Source organism: Ornithodoros turicata, chromosome 6 (genome assembly GCF_037126465.1).
Source record: "Ornithodoros turicata isolate Travis chromosome 6, ASM3712646v1, whole genome shotgun sequence".
Classification (NCBI taxonomy): Eukaryota; Metazoa; Arthropoda; class Arachnida; order Ixodida; family Argasidae; genus Ornithodoros; species Ornithodoros turicata.
In genome coordinates, this window is record NC_088206.1 from 70,055,578 (window position 1) to 70,071,558 (window position 15,981).

At 46.5% G+C, this 15,981-nt stretch overlaps 1 long non-coding RNA gene across 1 annotated transcript in view; it reads left to right on the forward strand.

Annotated features, from left to right (window-relative positions):
- The window catches only part of LOC135397261 (uncharacterized), a 95,859-nt gene that overhangs the window by 45,684 nt on the left and 34,194 nt on the right, over nucleotides 1-15,981 (forward strand). The window contains exon 3 of the long non-coding RNA XR_010423620.1: nucleotides 14,235-14,291. This is a non-coding gene — a long non-coding RNA (uncharacterized LOC135397261). The remainder of the gene's footprint in view (nucleotides 1-14,234; nucleotides 14,292-15,981) is intronic.

Sequence of the window (15,981 nt, forward strand, 5' to 3'; positions counted from 1 at the left end):
GCTCGAAAGCGTAGCTCTGGGTCGACCTTGTAAAGAAGTGAATCCCCAGTAGATCCTCTTATAGCCAGGAGGTGCTGCACATCTGTTGGTGGAGTTCGTTCAGCATACGCCCCGCGTCACCCTAGGTGACGTAAATGGGTATCAGTTGAACGTGTAAGACGTTGAAGAGTCCGGCGTGCAGCAGCATCGGCAGCCTCGTTGCCTGCAATTCCGCAGTGACTACGGACCCACTGCAACTGGATATCAGGACCTTTCAAAACTGCAGCGTGGTATGTGTGCAGGACATATTGTACTGCTGGTGCCGTTAGATTCCGTAGTGAACATGAAAGCCAGAGTCTGTAACGCGCATCTTGAGTCACTGTATAGATGATCCAGCGAGTAACTGAAGATCGGGAGCGGATTTAGTGGACATAGTGTCAATTTGGACCCTATATGAACTTCAGCGGCCGAAGCGCAGAGGTGACGTGAGACAGCAGATATCGCTCTTTCGATATTCGCCTCCGGGGTAACAAACGCACATGCACGAGGTGCAGGATGATGTCGTATAGATGCATCCCTAAATATCTGTATTCTGCCTCCGGTGCTGTTTAGTAACCCAAAACTTAACTGGCGGAGGACATGCTTCGGTATATCTTTCTTTCACGGTAGTCCTGGCACATTGATTCTTACGTCTGGAGGCTGCAGGGCTCATGTTGGGATATCTGGGAATCCAGTGCCTTGTGCTTCGAAACGTTGTGTCTATGGATAGCTCGGGTGAACGAAGAGTAATCATTCTCTCACTCTCTAATTACATTGTGCATAGTAGGAATCCTGTACTTTCCTTTTCCTTTCTTTTTGTTTCTCTTTCCTTTTCCTTTCTTTTTTGTTTTTCTTTCATTCCTTTTTTTATTGCCCCGTTTTTCGTTTTTCTTTCCTTTGTTTTTCTTTGTTTTCCTTTGATTCCCCTTGTTTTCTTTTCTTCTTTTTCCTTCCTTTTCTCTTTTGATTCCCCTTTTTGTTTTTTCTTTCTCCTTCTTTCCCTTTTTCGTTTTCTCCCTTCCCCCTTTTCCCCTTTTTTTTTCGTAATAGCAAGCCGGCTCTTTGCCTGGCTAACCTTTCCTTTCTTTTTTTTTCTTAATAAACATATCCCCCCCCCCCCCGAGTACTTGACAGTAACCTGACAGTAAAGCGCGCCAATTTCGCTTGAAGTGTTATATTGTAGAGAGGCGACGAATCCAGATTTTTCCGAATCCGAATTCGAATCCAAGGAAGGTTCTGCGAATCCACAAATCTTACGAATCCTTTCTTTAAAAAAAAGTTCAAAAAGCCAGGGGAAAAAAAAATTCTACTGAAAAGTGTTTCGAAGCAGAATATGATGCCTTCGTTTAATGGAAAACAAATTAAATAATTGTTCAGTTTGAGGAGAAAATATACCCACATATAGTTCTTCTTATAAACTTAGTGTATTTAATATGTTGTTCACCGACTATCCTTGCGCCAGAAAACTCCAAACTCCAAACTCCATGTTGTTCACCGACTACATGAAATACATAAATTCTCGAGTCTGCATTATTTTCATGAAGCTAAAGCAACAATCAAAAGCAAAACCATGTTACTCTTAAACTTGTAACGTAACAGTTCCTGCCTGAACCCTTTCAGTCCAGAGCGATGTAAACAAAGAAACAAGAAAACACCCGTCGGTCAGTGAGGCTTTCGACGGACTCCGGAGGCGCCAATTTGAAGAAAGAAACAAACAAACGTGGTTGATGAAAAAAACAAAAAACAAAAACATTCCCACCTTGACACGCAACAGCGAACGGAACAAGCAAAAAAAAATCTAATAAACACGCCTTATTGTTTACGACCACCAACGTTCGAACCAGCACTTCACGCAGTAAAACCTTCGAGCTCCTTCGAAATATGGATTCAGAAGTTCACCGAACTTCCCCCTCCTTACCAACACACCTCACCCACTGCACCGCAGCACCGCGCGGCACCCTATCAGAAATCCGTTCCCTCCCTCTTCCCAGTATACCTTCCACCTTCTTCGAGCTGGAAGCGCAGCTAGCGCACCTTCAATCATAAGCGCTAAGCTTTATTTTTGAAGGCGTGTACACAACTTCTTGTCTTTCAAACACCAGAAGCCGGCGTCCTCAAAAGAGAAATAGTCTGTTTTAAGCCTTCCCTTTATAGACGGACAAATTTATCTAAAACACATCCGACGCGGCTTCCTAGAACCCAAGCAGGAGAACGAACCCAAAAGGGTTGTTCGACGTAGCCTTATACGTTAGCCTGGTGGACGCAAGTTCAAGGTCGCGGAGGTTCTTTGATGAGCGAGCTTTGAGGGCAGTTGAACAATCGAGGGCTTGCCCGCTTCTTGAGCATGACGGAATCGGACTCCGGAACGGTGGAAGCGTCTCCGTTTATTGTATAGACCTGTCTGCAGAGCCGCATTGAGATGGAGTGGAGGATGCATAGGATAGCGACCTATGAAAGTTTTAGCGATGCAGATGAAGCATGATGTTGTCTATATACGTGTATGAAGGCGATTCAATTTGTCGTTTTCTTTCCCTGCCCGTCTATTACGCCATTTTACCTCGCTCCTGCGTAGACTCCGCCTCAATGTGGCTTTCATGTGGGGTTAGCATGCGTCGTGGGCTGACCTCAGGGGAAACTGTGCCGACATTCGTTTGGAAACTCTTCGGAAAATCCAGGGAAAACCTGAGACAGCAGAGCTGGTGGTACGGATTCGAACTCACCACCTCCCAGTTTTCAGCACGGCTTTGGCTACCACCAACGAACGAGACGCCTCAAAGGCCGACCTCCATGGAGCGAATGTACAGCGAAAAAGCTGCGAACTTCGCTTAGCGTCGGACGCCCTCGCGCGACGCGTCAAGAATGTGAGCGTTCGCCGGCGATATGACCATGCCAGATATTTTCGCCCAGCGTCCGCGATGTCGGAAGCGTGGTGGTGGTGGTGGAAGGGCTCGTCGTTGTCACAGATGCGGGCATGCAACGTCACTAACGTCTTCTGCAACGTCTTCTAATGGAACTGTGCCGACATATGTCTGTAAGCGTCCGAGGAAAGCCCGGGAAAAAAACCCCGACAACAGAGCCGGCACTGGGATTCGAACCCGGGTACCTCCCAGTCTCGACGTGACATGGCCAGCACAACACGCAAACCACCGAACCACGCGAGAAATGGCAGGATCGGCAGTCGTTGTTGGCCACACAGAAGTGGGCGCCGTCACGACTATAGCGAAAAGAAAAGAAAGGACGGATGGGAGGATAGAGGATGAAGGGTGAAGATGCGTAGAGTGTGCATGAGCTGTCCGGAAGCGTGGTGGTGCTGGTGGTGAAAGGGGTCGCCGTTGTCGGCCTCGCATAGGTGGGCTGCTATGGGCTGCTGTCGTCTGCTCGCGCCTACTGCACTGCTAGAATGCCGGCCATTCTCTGCCATTCATGTTTTCTTTTCGCAGTATCAAATATGCCTTTCGGTTCATACTGCACACACTTTTTTTTAGACAATTGCTGAATTTAGTTGCAAAATTTCTGAGATCAAGTGAGTTCTTTTTTTTTTTTTTTCGAGCAACTGATTCCACTAAGCTTTCGCGTTGTACTCTGGCAACAGTGACATGAGAGCATGGCTTTCCGACGCCGTCCGCTGGTTTTTCGTCCCATGGAGCTGGTGCAGGCGAACAACCGGCGGCGGAACGCGCGTGGCGGTCCGCCGCGCGAACTTCGTTGCAAGAAATTCGCTCCATGGAGGTTGGCCTCTCAGGTTTGTCGAGTCGCCACTCCGGAGTTGGAATGATTCCGGAATCATTCCAGATTTAGCAGAGCCCGGAATGGAATTGGAATGGCAGAAACTGTCCTAGGAACGGGAATGGAATGGTCTGGGTGCCCCAGTGGCAGTTTTGGTTTCAACGTGCTGGTTTCTACCCTCGCACCCTTTGCACCGTACCTGCACACGGTCAAGAGTGAAATAAGCTTGTCTTTGTGCATTTTCCGTGCTGGGTAATCTCAATCTCCTCTAGCACTGCTGGGCTTGCCAGTATGGTTACCCTTACTTTTCTTTAATTGAGGGAATTAACGGAATGGAATTGGGTTGCCAAGCCATTCCAGGAGTGGGAACTGACCGTACCTTTTCATTCCGAATAATTGAAAGGAACGGAATTATCGCAAATCTCCATTCCTCGGAATGGAATTGAAACGAGCAACGAAGGCCCTAGTTGGCCTTAACCCGCTCGCCGTCAATAAATAAGCAGTTCGGTCTTGCCGCTGGCTTTTAATCTCTACCTTATACCGCCTCAAGCTTGTGCACCATACTGCACTCTGGGGCGCCGAGGCGGAGTTCTGCGACGTAGCGTAATGGAAAGTGTAATCATTACGCCGCCTTGCGGGTATCAAAAAGATTAATGAGAGTAGCGGCTGATAAGCCGCGATAATTAGTGGCTCGCAATAAGGGGAGGAGAGACGCGCATTAACTCGGCACCTGTGTAGGTCATTCCGTACCGGTTCACTGGGACTGGAAGTAAAAGCTCGTGGGGCTAGAAGTTGCTAAAATGTACAATTAAAAACGCATATCGATTAGAGTCAGTGAACTATATGCGCATTTATGTGAAGTATCTGAATGTGTAACAGAATGTGTTACGCGAGTCTCTTCGTCAGCTGGACTCTGGCCCTTTCTCCCTACCGAAATTGCTTGGTCCCTGGCCCAATCCAGCCCAGCAACGCTCTGCGCTCAAAGCTCTTCTGACATTTCTGGACACCATCGGACTTCGATCGTTATTGTAAAGGGGCTCGTTATTTTATTCCCCCCATTCCACCAAGCACTGGGGTAGAGTATCGCCTGTTGCGATGAAACTCCCCACTCTCCAAGACCGAAAATAAAGTTGTTGTTGTTGTTGTTACGCGAGACATGAAACCACGTGACATCCATCACGCTGTCTCACTGGCAGAGACGCCTGCAGTGTTATAGCGGCGTCGGAAAGGTTTCGCTATTCGGGATGCCCATTTCCTGCGAACCCGATTTACTGTGAAACTTGGAATGCAGCTTCACATCGATATGCAAATAATTTTCTTTCACATTTATTCGGATAACACAAGACGAAGTGTTAGCGCCGCGACGCATCTGTGGCTGTGAGCTGCGTTGGACAGATGGAGAGAGGACAGCAGGAAGGGGGTTAGCATGCGTCCTGGGCAGACTTCAGGGGAAAGTGTGCCGGACATTCGTCTGGAAAGTCTTCGGAAAACCCAGGAAAAACCCCCAGACAGCACAGCCGACTGTCTGGGGTTTTTCCGGAAGCTTGGTGGTGGTGCTCGCTGTTTTTGGCCTCACAGAGGTGGGCAACGTCACGACTGACGTCCTGGGCCGACTTCTATGGGATGAACACGAGGCTGGCTGCTTCGATGGCAGACTGCTTCGATGTAGTGAAGTGGTTTTTATATGGCGATTAGATTGATGTTAGGAAAGCCAAGGTTTCTTTATTGGTACAACCTTGCCAATTGATATTGGTACCTACGGCGTATGGCAGAGTGGGTATATAGAGTCCGCTTATTGGTCGTAACCAAGGTCGTGCTAAAGACGGGGAGCTGGTTGCGGGTTCGAATCCTATACCACCGTATGTGCTGTCTGAGGTTTTCCCCTGGGATTTCCGGGCGACTTTCCAGAAGAATGTCTGCTCCAGGGTTGCGGAATGGGATCACCCATTCCATTCCAATTCCATTCCGAGGAATGGAGATTTGTGATATAATTTCATTCCTTCCAATTCTTCGGAATGAAAAGGTATATGGCCAATTCCCACTCCTGTAATGGCTTGACAACCCCATTCCACTCCTTTAATTCCATCAATAAAAGAAACGGGACCGGTAACCGTGCTGCGTAGCCCAACAATGCTATATAGGAGGTTATTTCGCCCTTGACCTTGTGGCACCCGGACCAGTCCAATTCCATTCCGCCTGCGAAAAAAATGCCTAATTCCATTCCATTCCTAGGACAGTTTCCGCCATTCCATTCCAATTCCATTCCGGGCTCGGATAAATCTGGAATGATTCCGGAATGATTCCATCCCCGAAGTGGCAACTCCACAGCCCTGGTCTGCACAGTTCTCCCCTTGAAGTCTGCCCAGGACGCTTACTACCCCCCTGTCCCCCCACTCCTTCCCGCTGTCCTCTCTCCATCTGTCCACGTCTTCACGCCGCTCATAGCCACAGTTGCTTCGCGGCGCTAACGTGGGATCAAGAAAAGGTGACGTTGGCGGGACAGATGGGACCTTAAATTGTAGCTATAGAAGGTGGAAAGTGGAAGACAACTGACTTCGATACCTTTCCGCAGAACTTTTGAAAAATCAAAAATTACAAAAAAAGTCCTATTATTTAGAGCCGTGAAATTTCTCTGTATATATATATTCTATAAGATATATTATATAAGATAAGATAGATATATAAGATTATATAAGATTCTCAGCACATCTTATACATACGCTATATGTTCGAAGAGCTCTGTCTTGCGTGTTAATTGGCTAATATACGCCACAAGGTATACGTGTTTTTTTGTATTTTGTGCTAGCGCCGCGAAGCAACTGTAGCTATGAGCGACGTACAAACGTGAACAGATGGACACTGCACTGCAGGAAGAGGGTGGTATGCGACTTGGGCCAACTTCAGGAGAAACTGTGCCGACGTTCGTCCGGAAAATCTGCCGGACCACCAAGTATATGACGCCACCAAGCGGGCGACCTTTCGTGACAAGCGGAGACGGTTGGTCGTTATCTTATATTTATGGTTCCACGTTTTCGGTTTTAACCGAAAAACACCGAAAAACGTACGCCGGGTAAATTTTCCCTCATTCGGTTTTAATAGAAAAACACCGAATACAGAGGGACAGTCCAGGAACTATGACTGAGATAAATTGCTGCACATGCCCAGCAAGTTGCATAGACCAGAAAGCCATACAGAAATACGATGTTTTCGAAAAATGTCCGTCTTCCTTTTCTACTTCGTCTACTACTTTTACTTGATGTCACACAGCTTGTAATTCGTAACGGTTGTTGTTATTGGTAAAGCTGCGCTAGACGCGCAGCACTGAAATGGCATTGTGATTTCTATTCGCCGATAAATGTCGGGTAGACCGTGCACACGCCAGGAAAAACATAGAAAAAAAAACGCCGATTTTGTGAAAATCAATAAACAGCGAAAAACATACGCCGAATACTCCCAAAAATAAAAGATTAAAACGCGGAACCCTACGGTTATATTGGCTTAAAAGCTCGTCCAAACGCGTGAACAACGGCAGCATTCTTTGTCATACCGAAATATATAGGTCGTCCGCTCTCGAAGCTGTCACAGTAAGACACGCGCAGGAAATAATTAGACGCATTATATACGTATATGTATATAAAGAGCGGTCCACCCAGTATGTAACCCGTTTTTTTTCTATAATCAAACTCAAACTCAGCCCGTTATGCGCGACGCCTTTGATATTTGCCACACGTTCTTGTACTTCGCAGATGATCTGGCGTACCAACGCGTGTCGGAAGTAACGCCTTAAAAAAGAAAAATAACTAAGAAAAAATGCCACCTTTAGCGCTAATGCTGGCGTTATTGTCGCGTCGAGAAGGCTCACACCCTGTCAAATGTAGCGGGAGTGTGGCACCGTATAATGCGTCCAGCTCTAGCAACCTTGTGTTTAACCCGTTCACCGGAGGTTCTTTCTCTGCTGTTTGCGGTTGAGTTTGAATATGGGTCGAATGTCTTCATATTTGAAAGGAGCTAATGAAGGCTTCTCGTAACTTCTTGTGTCTGTAGTTTATATATTGTTGTTCCAATTGTGCGTGATACAAAGGCCGGCTGGAATGCTTTATGACGCTGTGCCACAACAGAAAGCCATAAAAAACTGACTAAACGCGGAGAAAAAAAAAATACTGACCTTGGCGCATTGACGTACGCTGGGGTACTCCACCGTGCAAGTGTATGACAACCGTGAATTTCAGTACAAGCGTTGCGATTTGGTGTAGTTGGTACTACATGTACTTGCTAGAAATGCAGCCTAAGGCAACAGACACGTGGAATACATACGGTGGTATACGTGTGAAATACACAAACGGAACCATTCTTCCACTACAAATGCTTCTTGCTGTGAGGCGTGTTTGGTTTCTAACATTGAAAGTACTGTGAAAATTTCAGCATCAAATGCGTAACGTCAGCTAATGGTTGTGATTGGTATGCATATATTCATGAGGAACATGGCTTATTGGTCTCATACTATTACCAAAGGCAACCCCTTTTCACCTCCATCGTGCTGTAACAGATTCTCTGTACGTTCCTCCTGGCCTGTCAAAAACTATTTTTTCTCGAGCGTCAATTCTGCAAGTTTTCTTTCCTGCATTGCAGAGACACTTACTCGGGGGCTTTGGTGCAGTGCACTGTTCAAAGACTAAGCAAACTGCACACGAGTGGGGTTGCCAAAACAGGGTGATAAGGCGTATATATTGACAGGAGAGTATACAAACCCCAATCGAAAAAAGCCCGCAGATAGGCTCAAGGTCTGTATCATCGTCTCCTATATGGGCCCCAGCCACAAATGGAAGTAATCACTATCTCTCTTTATTTTTCGGGGTCCTGGTCTTGTTTCTTCCATCGAATGAAATTCGTCATTTTTTATTTCCCTTGTTGCACGAACAATTGAAGCGTTATGTGTTGGTTAGTCAATTACTAATCTGTACATCACCAAGAGGGAGAGAACACAAACGACATAAGATGGAGAAGAAGAAGAAGAAGAAAAAAAAACGTATGCTTGAGACGAATAGACAATCGTTATAACGAAGTCTCTTTCTGCGAATTATCGCTTTATTCGAACTGTCACGCTGTCCCGACGCGTGAGACCCGAACCCAGTTATTCGAAGTGTCCTGCCAGCGGACTAATGCTTAGTGCGCCTGGCGAATCGGCGACAAACCTACCACACGCTTTACCTCTCTCTCTCTCTCCCTCTCTTTCTTTTCCGATATACTCAACTCAAGATGCTACCAAGGTGCTGACTACCAGAGTTGTCTTGCTTGAGTGTTTTTTCTAAGCTCACCTGATGTTTCGGAGCCTAATGTCTCTGCTTTTGTTGCACTTCCGCTTATATCGAATTTCCGCTTATGTCGAATATTTTTCTGGTCCCGTTGGCTTCGTTATAACGATGGTTTACTGGGTCTTTTCTACGTCTTACCGCAACTGACTATCCCCACTTCCGACTCCCACTGTCCGTGGACATAGCGATGCTTAGCACGAAGCATACCCGATAGCATGGTTTGCTGATCAAAGGTACGAGGAAAGCTAATGTATCTTAATAGCCGTGTCTGACACCCGATATAATGCCACTTTAACGACGCACAGATAGCTCTCTAATTGGCCAGTCGTGCGTGACCTCCTCGGCAAGTCTTGTGCGAGAGTCGTGACCTTCGAGATGCCACACAACCAGGAGTTAACGAACTGCGTTTCCTACTCCTGCATACGTTCTGCTTCCCGAATGGATCTGCCAGTATAGTACTGTGGGATCACGCCTGGTGTATCATAAGTTGACTGTTACTATTCATCCTCTCATCGGCTGTGCTGTCTGAGGTTTCCTCTGGGTTTTCCGGCAGACATTTCAGACGCATGTCGGCACAGTTCCCCCTGAAGTCGGCCCAGGACGCATACTAACCCCACCTGTCCCCCCACTCCTTCCTGCTGTCCTCTCTCCATCTCTCTACGTCTGTAAGCCGCTCATAGCCACAGTTGCTTCGCAGTGCTAGCGCGGAATTTTCAAAAGTTTCTGTACAGGGAATTCCGATTTGTATATACACTACACGTGACTCGCGACGCAGAGCAGCACAGCTCAAGCACGTATAAGTGGCGCATGAGGTGATAGGAAAGAAACAAAGAGGGGGGGGGGCGGGAACTTCCCTATCTCACGCGAGGATCGTGTCGGCCGTCCGCGGCTGCTTTCCCCGGCTGTTTTTGTAAATTTGATTGCGCAGTTACAATACACCGCAGAGCGAAAATATTTGCTCCTGATGATGCCTCAGCTTGACGCGGGGTTAACCCTGTGTCAATAGACCTCTCCCTCTTTGTAAACAAATGACGTCATAGTGTACAGCACCACCAATTTGGTAGAGTTGGACTACGCTCAAAGCTATAGAGGCGAACAAGGTCGCGCTCGAAAGCCACGGTCTTGAGGGGATTACGATGGTCCCCGAAAGGGACGCGACCTTCGGTCCTACTTTTCTTTCAATAGGAGGCAGCGAACAAGTGCCAATTCGTGGAACCCAGCCCTCCCCTTCAGATTTGTTTCGGTTTCAGTCTGTTTACCAACGTCATGATGACGTTCGTCGGTTAGAGGTCTCTTTCGAGTCACGTTAAATGTCACCTCATCGTTCCTTTAACGCGGACTTACCTGCCGAGACGTCAACACCGTTCTTATCGTTATTAATCCACATTGTGTTTTCTTGCAAGTTCCCTTCTCGTATTCATCGGACTTTTCAATAGGTCACCTCATCAGGAATGGATGGCGGCGGGGGTTATTCTCTCCAGCAATTGGCAAGGGCACCCGTTAACCCCATGTGTCAAAGCAGTTACGTTATCAAGCGCACTTAAAAGTCTCTTGACACGACCGAAGCACAAAACCGAGCCTATAGTTTAATATACTCATTAAGGGCAAGCACCCCGCGATAGTACGTTCCCTCTCACCCACCTTTCGATCTGGTTTTCTCTATCACCTCCCCCATAACGCACCACTTGTGTAACTTAAATGACGTCATCGGTCTTTGCCACCCTAACCCTAACGACATGCTGACCAACAGCCCTCGTCACACACTCCCCTCCCCTTTCACGCGCTCACGAAATAATTCAGCTTGACAGGAAATATTAATCACAATTATCGTCACTACGTGCATCGCGATGCTGATTGATATGTTTGTTTTTCCTTGGATCTCTTATCGCACACTTTGGGCGCACATAGTGTGAGCGGGGAAATTAAAAACGTCATCGCGTTGCGAGCTCCTCGATTTATCAACCAGGTTGTTTACTGGTCCCAGTCAACGTCATCAGCACGTACGGCAACCAAGGGGCGCCACATTATCTGAGCACTTACGCAAAGCAGGCATTTGAAGCGCCGCCAAGTCAGGTTAAAAGACGGTCAGATTGCAAAGTATCGGCAGCGAATTGGTATCTGGAGCAGAAATCGGTGTAGTTTCTGCATTCACCGCCGGGTGGCGCACGTGAGCCGCACTCCCAGTGTTGCTAGATTGGTTGATCGCTATCTCCGCCAAGTTTAGGGGACGGATTACGTGAGGTTCGAGGCGTAGGGGGGTGTACCCCACGTTTCGTGGGAAAGTAGAAGATGACGACAGCCTCATGCGTCATTTTGTCGTGTTTGTTTGGAGATATGGTATTCAATGAATACATACAGGGAAAAAGGTACAAAAAGAAATGATCGGACGCTATGAAACTATCGAGTCTGGGTGACTGACCGGCTGCTGGCGTACGTGTCGATATGCTAATGTGGTACAAATTAGCATTTTTGAGGGAGAAAGATATAGTGTTTGAGGACGAAGATGTTGTAAAGAATACCGCGGGTTAATGGAACAGGCGCGATAGAGGTGAGCATGACATGCGATAAAGGCAAATATTACGCATAGCTGATGTCGAAGGCTTCATTCACACGGGCACTTTGTAATGGTTTAGATGAGTTGAGTTAGTACGAACGTTGATGTAGATTTTTCTTCTTTGTATTTAGGCAAATATAAAAGGTTGGAAGAGCTGAAAAAGTCATGCTGGTATACATGTACGCACTTACAAACCTTTAAAAGAAGACTTTGTAATATTGTGGTTCTCTGACAAGCTACCTCAGCCCATCGTATCACGTGACACAAAGAAGTGCCGACTAAACGCCAGGGCCCACCGCGACACGCTTTGTCACGTGTTGTCCAAACGTCACGTTACCACGTGACTGCCTGAGTGGGGCGGATGAGTGAGCGGTCACGAAAGGTGACGTATATACGTGCCCCTATTTTAATTTCAGTGCATGGTTGCCTGAAGAGATACTTACCAGCATCACTGCCCTCACCAGAAAAATACGGAGGCCCGAACACCCGTTCTTCAACTGAATTGGCAGCTAGCACAACAAACCTGCAGATACAGGAATCTCGCACCTATATATTGGGGGAATATGTTTATTCTAAAAAAAAAAAAAAGGAGGGAAAGGTTAGCCTGCGCTGCGGCGGCTTGCTATTCCCAGCAAAGAAAGAAAAAAACAAAAACAAAAAGGAAAATAAACCAACAAACAGAAAGGAAAACAACCACGAAATTGATTGCAGTTCACCCAGAAGGCCACAGATCATTGCACACATACATTGAACACGCTACAAACTATCGCCGTACAGCAATAACGCGTATAGCACCTCTATCCAGACTCCCACACGTACCATATAACACTCGCTTATTCGATAACATCTGTACCTATTCCTTCCACGCCGTCCTGCACACTTTAGTGTATATAATATCTATATCCGCATGTACAGGTCGCTAAAGTCAAGCTCAAGCACAGACGCACTGCGTTCAAAAATTACACGCCTACCCGTCAAACATGGCCGCCCCCTTCTCGCGTGACCACACACGTGCTATCCGCCACACCTTGTTGCCAGACGCAAATGATGGACAACGCCGCCGCAATCTTTAATTACAGCGTGAACACAATTGCGAGATAATCAGGCGGTAGCAAGCGACGCCCTGGTGGAGGGTTCACGAACTATATGGCCTTGGAAGCTGACCGGGTTAATTAATCTTACGGGTGTCTGCGCTGGAAAGAAGGAGTGCGGACTTCTGGCGTGGTTTGTGCACAGTGAACTATAGTTTGTGCTTACCGCCGCAAGCAAGCGTTGTGAGCGTTTAATCTCTTAGTTTTGTCGTCGTGACGCAGGCTTCGTAATTTTCGTGGTTTTCCGAATATTGCGGTTGACAAATTGTCATATTTGTACGTCTTGCATCACATGTACTTGTTATATGTTTGCAGAAAGGCTATTACTGGATACATTTTTCGAAGCGTTTCAAACTGGATTCTTTATTTTTTTGCACAGCAGTGCGTGCGATCCTCATTGTAAGAAGGGATGACCAAGCTCTTGAAATTGACCAAGCTCCATGCCAACAGCATGTACAGGTGCCACTGTGTCTATCATGTAGCTATCATGGCTTTGTGTTCTGAGGCCTTGATTGCACCATATTGCTGGTGGCGTTGCAGAGGAGGTGGCATCCCTCTGCATGAGTACTGACCGGCGATGATGGAATGTCCCAGCGGGCAGATGAGCGTGGCCTCACTAGAACAGTTCCGGTAGAAGTGGCTGCCAGGCGCTGTAGCGCGTGGCAGCAGAGACGCGTTGTCGTCGTCCACGAGCCGCCACATCACTCCCCTCTCACACGCGGAGCGGTGCATGCGATTGACGTCCGCATCGATGCCATGAACAACAGAATGAGGACGACTGGCACGACTGTTGATGTGGCGAACAGAGACCATGTTCGGTCCGGTGATTGCGAAGCCAAAGGGTCTAATGACTATGGCGATGCATCTAGCCCCAGAAGTACTAAAATGCCTCCCTTTTTCTTTGAGTATACACACACTTAGCTCCAGGGTCATGCTAAAGACTGAGAGGTCGGCGCGCGGTATGTTGGTTAGTTTATTGTTAGTCAGTTCGGTGCTTGCATTTTTATGTTCAGGTTAGTCTCAGTTCGCCGTTGGCAGTTTCCCGCCCGCGACTGTGCATTTTATAGTCAGATAACATTTATTTACGCTAGTTTATTTTGCAACGGGGATTTCGATCACTTTATTTCGCGGTACACCCCTCTCCATATTGTCTGCCTACGTCTCTGCACCGCTCACAACCACAGTTGCATCGCGGTGCTAGAGCGGAATTAAAAATAAAAATATGCTTACATCAACAATGCTGATTTTGTTTTTGCACCGCTGTTTGTTTCTAAAAGATGCCCTCGGATTGCTCCTGCGCACGTGCAACATACCTTCCTGCGTCTCTGTTAGTTCTTTGCTTCCCCGCCAGAGGTCGACCATCCTTTTGTGTCTGGAGAAATATATTTTATTTCCAGCCTTCATCTTCGAGTCAGCTTTCGTTTTATAGTTCCATGCCATTGTGTTTATGACCGAGGTTTTTTTTTAGCTCTCCCCAGTTATGCGACCTTGAAAGGACGCCTTCCTGACGCGCGTGTTTCTCCTCTTTGACAGGTGAGGGCGACTCGCTGACGAACGTGAGGTCGATGTCGCTGTAGCTGCCCTGCGTTGGTAAGTGTTGATGAACTTCGCCAAGTACAGAAGGGAGTGCTGCGTTGCGTCCCATGAAAGAAATGATTTCGCTTCTAATAGACATGGAACCGACTCACCATGTCGGTAACCATGCTAGCATTTTTTTTTTTAATTTTGAGCTGCTGTTGTCAAATTCCTTGCAGTGGATGTATTCGTTCGTTTATTTGTTAATATTTGTTCATGGACAAAATGCTAAAGCAGTGAAACATATTTGTTCACGAACATTTGATACAGTTAACCTCACGGCCCCGGCGCATTGCAAAGGGGTTGGGTATTGATTTTGTTTCTTCTTCTTCGTCTTCTTTTTTCTTTTTTTGCTTTCAATGTACGAGACTTGTTGATCCCACACAATCTATGCTATCCATCCCACACAATTACAGTCAAACTCCTTTACAACGAAACTCAGGGGACCGCAAAAAAAAAAAAAAAAAAAAAAAAAAAAATTCGCAGTAAAGGTATTTTCGTTAAAAAGGATGTCTATTATTGGACCTATAGGCTCCAGCGGCACCGCAAAAAAAATTTGCTGTAGTAGTATTTTCGTTAAAAAGGTGTTCGCTATAAAGGAGTTTGACTGTATGTGATCTGGCATTGATATGAAGTGATATTTTGAGCGCGATGCCTGCTTGAGCATAATATCATAAAACAGAAACCGAAAAAATCGCATTTGCAGTATGTAGCGCGGGATCAAGATAGGCTGCATGTAAACCTGCGCTACACTATACTGGCAATGCGGTTGTTTCGATTTCTGTTTTAACCTAGCGCCATCTATCTAGGCACGAATAAAAGATAGAGCTCCGCACAACCGGCGTGAGATGGCACGCAGTGCGGAGGTTCGGTGAGTGCACGACGCCCTCCCTAGATGGCGCTTGGGGGCTTTAGCTTCGCTGCGAAAATAAGTCGTCTGCATGAATATTCGTTATAGGGGTGCACAGCTTTTTGCTTCCTTTCTTTTTCCTGCATGGCTGCAAAACCTGTTTCATATGGAATCCGTCCTGTGAAGTTTATGAAATATCAAAAGGTGCAATTTCCCATGCAGCTCATTATAATATTAACTGGGTTTATGAGGGGTTATTAACTAGGTTTATATCAGTCTTTATCAGTAGTTTATCCAGGACAACAAGCTCGTGGGGGTGTTGCAAAAAAATTGGGGCTGCACTTACATTGTAACAGTGGTACACAGGAAAAAATTGGGGGATCTTGCCAAACATTTGGGGGGTGTAGGGGGGTCTTGTTAAATCACTAGTTTCTATGACCCCATTGTGTTAAATCCTGATTTTATGGAGCTTCTTGAAAATAAGAGTAATTCGTAAAAACACACATTTGAGCTTGGTTGAGGGTATATGACTCCATAAGCGATCGCTGAGTACCACATTTTGCAAGAAATAAAAATGAAGAAAGAAAAACGAAATATTATGCACTCACCTTTCATGCTGAACCAGCCACAAAACATTGTGACTAAGCTTTTCATTTCCCCTTGTGTTCGGGGGTTGTTTTGTACCTATCGAAACTATCTGTTGACCCTTTTTCAGTGTAATCTATACTTCAGTTTCAGAGCTTACTATTGGTATTAATTAGTGTAATACAAGTGATTAGGGAGCAAGAAAGCAAAACCGAGAGTTCAACAATCGGAAATTAAAGGGAACTCCATCCATGAGTGTCGACTTTAGAA